This window comes from Apium graveolens, chromosome 6 (genome assembly GCF_009905375.1).
Source record: "Apium graveolens cultivar Ventura chromosome 6, ASM990537v1, whole genome shotgun sequence".
Classification (NCBI taxonomy): domain Eukaryota; kingdom Viridiplantae; phylum Streptophyta; class Magnoliopsida; order Apiales; family Apiaceae; genus Apium; species Apium graveolens.
This window is the reverse complement of record NC_133652.1, coordinates 201,352,549-201,360,402: the sequence shown is the minus strand read 5'-3', so window position 1 is coordinate 201,360,402 and position 7,854 is coordinate 201,352,549. Positions and strand designations below refer to the sequence as shown.

Genomic DNA, 7,854 nt, shown 5'->3' with positions numbered 1-7,854 from the left:
CTCCTGGATTTGATTTGAAATGTTCATATTCAGAGGTTAGGATTTCCAACTTGTTCTCCCTAACTTCCTCTGTGCCTTCATTAATCACCTCAATAGTTTCCCACATGTGTTTGGAATTTTTACAGTTCATCACATGTCTGTTCATCAAGGGATCAAGGGAATCAATTAATATTAATTGAAGGCTGGCATCCAAGGAGGCTTCTTCCTTCTCAGCAGGAGTAAAATCTTCAGGCTCTTTTGGATAGGTTCTAGCTTCAGTAGTCACCACACCATCTATTATTACCTCCGGTTCAATAACCATCGGAGTTTTTATACCCTTCTTTAACAAGTTTGAATATTTGGGATTTGCAACTTGTAAGAATAATAGCATCTTCTTCTTCCACATGATATAATTCTCTTTATCAAATTGTGGAATTTTAACGGTTCCAACTTTATGTGAAGTCATTATGAATTTTTGAATAAATAAAAATTCAAGGAGTTGAAAAATCACAAAAGTCTAGGATCTTGATTTGTTCGTTAATCAGAAGGCTCTGATACCAATTGTTGGGTCCCAATGTGTTTGTAGAAGGGGGGTTGAATACAAACGTTACCAAATAATCGAATAAAATGCGGAATAAAAAATGTGAAACAAAATTCAAGTTAAATAAAAATATTATTAAACTTGAAATGTGTTACAACAACTGTATCGATTACAAGGTATTAATCTCAAATTAATTATCACAAATCTAGAATAAATTCGACATGAACTTTTTCTATTTTTGCAATAATTAGAATCAAATGCTAAACACGATTTGAGATTAAGTTCTAGGGATTTTAATCCGCTAGATTGTTACACAAGAACAAGATAAATAATTCTAGTGGTTTGGATTTAACATTAACAAACTAGAAATTGATCTTGAATTTCTGCAGAGAAGATGATTTTATATTTCAAGGCGGCTGCTCTTTTGTTCTTGACTTGTGTTTGAATAAAATGATATGCTGCTTCTCTGCTTCTATTTAAATCAACAAAACCAATAGAATTGACTTGGCATGACAATCCTATAGCTGGCAAGACTTTCGGTAGGACAATTGAATGAACTAGCAAGACAATCTGAATGAACTAGCATGACAATCAGAATGAACTAGCATGACAATCAGAATGAACTAGCAAGACAATTATCCTCCTAGAGTAACTTTCGGTATGACAATGGAAAATGGCCTAGCATGACAATCGGTATGACAATCCTGATTGTCATGCTAGTTCATTTTCAATTGTCTTGCTGATTTAATGTTTGAATTTAATCCAATTAAACTTCTAAAAATTCCTAAAATTAATTCAGAATTAATTAATCAATTAATTCAATTAATAAATAAATTATTCTTTGCAGATATAATTTATTTTCTTAATTAAATTAGATGAATTAATTAATTAATAGAGAATTAATTCTAGTCTTGAGCAACAACCATTCTTCTGCAAATCTTCTGAAAATCACTGAAAATTATGAATCAATTCCACCACTTCAACGTTGACACTCGATGTACTGTCTGGTTCATGAGTGACTAACTTCCGTGACGTTTCTTCATGTCTTGACTTTGACACTTTGATTTTCTTCAGATTAAATCCTTGTAATTTATTGATACCCTGACGAGATCTCTGTCACTTGATTAAATCCACGATCTTGATTTATATCACTGAGGCATGATCAACTTCTTGAACTTCTTCCAGTGAATTAACTCCTCAAGTCTGTAGATGAACATTGTCTCTGAATCCTTTGACAGATATTACTTTGCGAGATCTCTCTGACGGTAGATCCACTATTTACTTATTACATTCTTATTTGAGTTGAGTTGAATCCTCGAATATACAAATAGGTCTATGACATATGACTTACATCAACCATTCTCACTTTATTTGTGAGTATTTATATGAACCATTACTTTATAGGTTCCAACATTCCTAAATCCAAGCGGAGTTCAGTGAATCTTTCAGAATTTAATGGTTTTGTGAATATGTCAGCGATATTGAACTCGGTATCAATATGAGTCATTTTTATATCGCCTTTATTGACATGATCATATAAAAAATGATATCTCACATCTATATATTTAGATCTTGAATGTAATACAGGATTTTTGCTAAGATCAATAGCACTCGTATTATCACATAAGATTGAGATCACATCAAATTTTATATTATAGTCAACTAGTGTTTGCTTCATCCACAGTATTTGAGCACAACCCTTTATAGCTGCTATATACTCAGCCTCGGTTGTTGAGATGGATACAAAATTTTATTTATTTGAAAACCAAGAAACTAAACATCCACCGAGAAACTGACAAGTACCACTAGTACTTTTTCTGTCGACTAAATACACGACATAGTCCGAATTAGAAAAACATACTAAGTCAAATGGTATTCCTTTTGGATACCAAAGACGAACATCAGTGGTTCCTTTAAGATATCTCAATATCTTTTTTACCGCAGATAAATGAGATTCTTTTGGTGCTACTTGAAACCTAGCACACTTACAAACACTATATTGAATATCGGGATGACTTGCAGTTATATAGAGCAAGCTATCGATCATTCCCCGATATTTTTTTGTGTCTACGGGAATTCCTTTTGGATCTTCCGTTAATTTATCAGATGTAGACATAGGAGTAGAGATGGATTTGGCGTTATCCATTTCAAATTTTTTCAACATCTCTTTACAATACTTGGATTGAGAGATATGGATGCCTTCATCAGATTTCCTTATTTGCAATCCCAAAAAAAAGTTTAATTATCCCATCATACTCATCTCGAATTCTTTACTCATATTTTCAGAGAATTCTTTACCTAGTGCTTCATTTGTTGAACCAAATATGATGTCATCTATGTATATTTGTACGAGCAATATATCATCTTTATCTTGCCTCGTAAATAAGGTTTTATCCGTTGTTCCCATTTTGAATTTATTTTCTAGAAGGAACTTGTTCAACCTTTCATACCATGCTCTTGGGGCTTGTTTTAAGCCATATAAAGCTTTATATAATTTATAGACATAATCGAGATGTGTTGCTTCTTCAAAACCGGGAGGTTGTTTTAAATATACTTTTTCTTCCAAGATCCCGTTTAAGAATGCATATTTCACATCCATTTGATAGACTTTGAAATTTTTATGACAAGCATAAGCCAATAACATTCGAATTGATTCAATTCTTACTACCGGTGTATATGTTTCATCAAAGTGTATACTTCCATTTGGGTATATCTTTGTGCAACTAATCTTGCTTTATTTCGAACTACCATTTTATATTCATCTAATTTATTTTGAAATACCCATTTTGTACCAGTTATGGAATTATCATGAGGCTTTGGGACAAGTTCCCACACTTTATTACGAGTAAATTGGAGTAATTCTTCTTGCATGGAAAAGATCCAATCCTCGTCTAATAAACCCTCTTTCGTGGTCTTAGGTTCTATTTGAGATAGAAAACTAAGATGATTCAAGACGTTTTGAACTTGTGACCGCATTTTAACTCCATTCCTTAAGCCTCCAAGCACATTATCTAGTGGAAGACTTTTTATAGTGGGAATTGCTTTAGGAAGTTCATCTTCCTTTTCGTCTAATTCTAATGAATTTTTATGTACGAGAGTCCCGATATCCATATTTTCGAATTGTCGAATAACCTTTTCAATTTCATCTTGTTCAACCTTTTCTTGGTCAACAAGATCTTTATATTTCGCCGATGGTTTACTTTCATCAAATGCGATATTTATTGATTCTTCCACCACAAGCTATTTGAGGTTAAATACTCGGTAAGCTTCACTATTGTTCGAGTATCCAAGAAATATACCTTCCTCTGATTTAGGATAAAAATTTGTAAGGTATTCTTTTGAATTTAATATGAAGCACTTGGTTCCGAATACTCGAAAGTAGCTTAGTTTCGGAGTTTTGCCAAAATGTAGCTCGTAAGGAGTCTTTTATTTTATAGGTCATAGCAAAACCCGATTAAGAATATGGTAAGCTGTTGACATAGTCTCGACCCAAAAATATTTAGGTCGATGGTATTCATTTAGCATTGTGCTAGCCATTTCATGGAGTGTTCTATTTACTACAACATAAATGGTCTTTACCAACATTCAAAAATTGTGTTGCCATAAAAAATGTTGCCTTATGTGGCATGAAATCGGAAATAATTATATATGGCAACATCATAATCAAATGATACTATAAATGTTGCCTTAAATTTTCTATGCCAACACCTATACTGGTGTTGCTTTAGATCCGTGAAAAAATTAAAAAAAACGGGGAAAGAATCCCGCTCAAGTAAAATAGAAGCCCAGCCCGCTCAAGTAAATAGAAAGCCTATACTTTTTTCAATTAAAACATAAACATACTCCTCTCCGCCCCAACACAAGATACTCAGTTTACATCTGCTCATCGCAGCCCTTCATGGTCGTCCGTCATCTCTTTTCGAAGCTCAGCCACAAGTTCATCTGATCGGCTCTCTTTCAAAGCTTCTCAGTCCTTTCTTTCTATTTAAAGATCTAAAAAAAGGTACACCCAGATTATAATATATTAATATGTGAGTCACAAACCCCAATTTTTGGGTTCTTTAATATTTGTTTACAAACCCTTTTTTTTAGGGGGGGTTTTGAATTTTGCTCCCGAACCCTAATTGAGGGTAGAATTTGTGTAGAAATCCTGATTTTGGGCGGTTTTAGTTTGTTAAATTTGGGTTTATCAATTTTAGAAGATTCCATATGTCTAGTATTTGTATTATTAGTGTTCTTAAACAATAATAAAGTCTGGTGAAGGTGATGCAGTTAGTCAGATCTAGTCTTTTTCTCTGTTTCAAGAGATGAAAGTGGTTGTGTATTATATGGATTTAGCTTATGGCTTGTTTATAGTTGTTTATAATTTATGGGTTGAACTCTATATATGTGAACACTATATATGTTCCATGTAAAGAAGAAATCACAGTGGTTATAAAACCTTGAGCATGCCTTCTTAGTGTTATAAAATGCAAATGAGTAAAACTTAGTTACTAATTATATCATTGCAAAAGTAATTTTGATTATCATTTAGCTCTTATTTTTGTTTGGTTGGTGTTAGAGCCTGGATGAAATGGGAGCTCTGTGGATAATACTTTTGTTTAGAGATCATGAAATATGGCGCCTTTTCACAAGCGTGTGGTTGCATTCAAGAGTTTTTTTATCTTATTGTCAACCTCATCAGCATACTCTTTGTTGGACTGTACTATTAAAATATGGTAGTGAACTTCTGTTGGTTTACAATATTTGTTCAAAAGTTTCATTGTCATTTTTGTTTTCCAATGTAATAAAATTGTATAAATTGTGGATTTTATGTGCAGGTTCCGAGAGAATCCTTGCTTTTTGTGATTCCTACATTTGGGGGCGTTCTTTCTTAGGAAGGAGAAGGAGCTCCATTTAAGAAAACGGACTAGGGCATCACTTACCATGTATCCCTTGAATTGCACTTTGAGAGTGGATTTACTGGATTATGCATATTGCACTTTGAGAGTGGATTTACTGGATTATACATATACAGGATTATGTTGCGACACGATGATATAGCGCTCCAGAACTATGCGGGTCTTTTTCTCCAAGGTATACACCACATTCTTATGTGAATATTTTGTTTTAACCTACCATGACAAAATGTGCTCTTCTATGTGTAAAGTCTTGAGTAATTATATTACATTCATGTTATGTTTTCATGTTTATGTATAGAAATAGGGACACTAATACGGAATATCTTCTAAAATAACTTTTTAAAAAAAATATCGTGGATATGTTTTTAACACTGGAGGGAGAGATTTTTGTATAAGAAATTGATATGCTTCTTGTATTTCCAGAGCTTTTCTATTGCTTTGTTATTGCAGTGATTGCTATGTTTATAAATATTGAATTTCTAATCTATAATAATGTCTTGAATTCAGGAACCTATTCGACTCAACTCGGCAGTAAGCCTTCTGTTTGATGGAGAGTGCGGAAACTGTTAAAGTAAGTTCTCCTCTGGAATCTAACTCTATTTTATAATCTATTTTATTTACTAGGTAGATAACCACAATTTCTTCCTAATTTAACATATTTAAGATGATTTAATATTAAAAATATCACACATAAAGAGGTGGATGAATTTTAGCAGTGATATCAAGGAACCTAGATGGTCATTATCTGTGCTTAAGTGTTATTTATGGCTATAGTATAATGTTTAAGTACAGAGATCACCACCTGATTAGTCTTTGTATTTTATGAAATGAACCCTATCCTAGTTAAAGTTAATAGGGTATTAACAAATTACTACCAATGTAAAATATAAAGATATTATCATGAAATTCATATACATAAATATTTATTACAATCTGTAGATTGAGTAACTGCATTACTATATAGGATATCTCTTGCAATTTACTAACTAATAAACTGCCACAGGACATTGATTTTATATGCATTGGCAAATATGAAGTTGTGCATGAGGAAGTTTGTGGGCATTGTATTTCTGGTCTGGTCTTAATTTTATAACCTCTTTTCCTTTCTAGTTGGTTCATTATTAATTTCTTGTTTAATTCTAAATGCAGCAGCAAAGTTGAACAGTATTAGGGACATTAAGAACAGGGTCGATGTAGTCAAAGATGGATCTTGCGAATCACTTTCAAACAAAAAAAAATTTTTGGTGTCTATTAGTTACACTGGTGAAGATGTTCTTCTTCGGGAACCCAAAGCAGGGGTATGCAAATTTGTAATACATTAAGTCGGTTAAGTATGGAATCTTCTAAACATAAAAAATGTGTTTTATTTGCATAAGTTCCATTTTCCCATATATATATTTATATCAAGGTCCGCTTTTAGTATATAATATGGTAAAACAAGAAAATGCTTCTTTCAATTAATACAGGAAATTCATAGCACCAAAGATACGCCGCAACAAATGATGTGGTCCATTTTCTTGCCCAATACATGGGTATGCAAATTTGTTAATCACTAAGTTGCTCAGTAACATAATTTATATTCTTTTTATTTGATTTTTATTCAGTGTTGTCTGCTGATCTTTCCCAGACATCTCAGTAATCTCCTTTTATTAAATGATTGTATATATAATAATATATAATTTTATTTGACCATTCATCCCATTTTAATACCTTAACAAGTATTAATTTAAAGTTATCATAGATCTGATTTTTTAGAACTTGTGTATTTACTTCTTATGTTTTGGAAATATACAGGATTCTGAGCTGGAGAGTAGGCAGTCACCAAAGAGTGGTCATGCAAGTGGAGGAAGGAATGCACATCCTTAATACTTTTGCATCTCTTAGTTATATCGTAATATCTTGTTATTTTGTGATCAATTTATAACTATTATACTTATCATATGTTGATAGATTTTGACCGGAACATGTAATCTTATCTTGTATCATATGTTTTTAGGTCGAAATTGTTGGAATTGTATGACTTTAAAGTTTATTCAAGTATGAGTTTAAAGTTTATATTCGAATTAATTTGAGATTGCATATCTTAGTTGGAATTGATTTGTGTATTATTTTGATTTCTTTGAATGAAATTGATTAAAACTATGATGTCTTTTTAAGTAACAAGGTATTCAAAAATTACCACAAAAAATGTTGCCTTTGCCTTATAAAGTGTTGGCAAAAATAATCCAATTGGTATTGCTATAATATGATAAGGTGTTGGCAGAACAAAAATGTTAATCGAATAATATTGCTATAGATGGAGAAAAATGTTGCAATAATAATTAAGTCAACATCAAAATTGTGTTGCTATTGACTAGACGGTGTTGCCACAGACTTAAAACCAACACCAGTGTTGGTGTTGCTATTGAGTAAAAAATGTTGCCGTAGGACCCT

The 7,854-nt window shown here is 32.2% G+C and overlaps 1 long non-coding RNA gene across 1 annotated transcript; it reads left to right on the top strand.

Moving 5' to 3' along the window:
- The first annotated feature begins 4,366 nt into the window (after positions 1-4,366).
- LOC141663876 (uncharacterized) lies at positions 4,367-7,373 on the top strand. Its single transcript, XR_012551700.1, has 7 exons — positions 4,367-4,523; positions 5,084-5,238; positions 5,341-5,596; positions 5,929-5,992; positions 6,571-6,719; positions 6,888-6,953; positions 7,216-7,373. It is a non-coding gene; the product is annotated as an uncharacterized LOC141663876 (long non-coding RNA).
- The last annotated feature ends 481 nt before the right edge of the window (positions 7,374-7,854 follow it).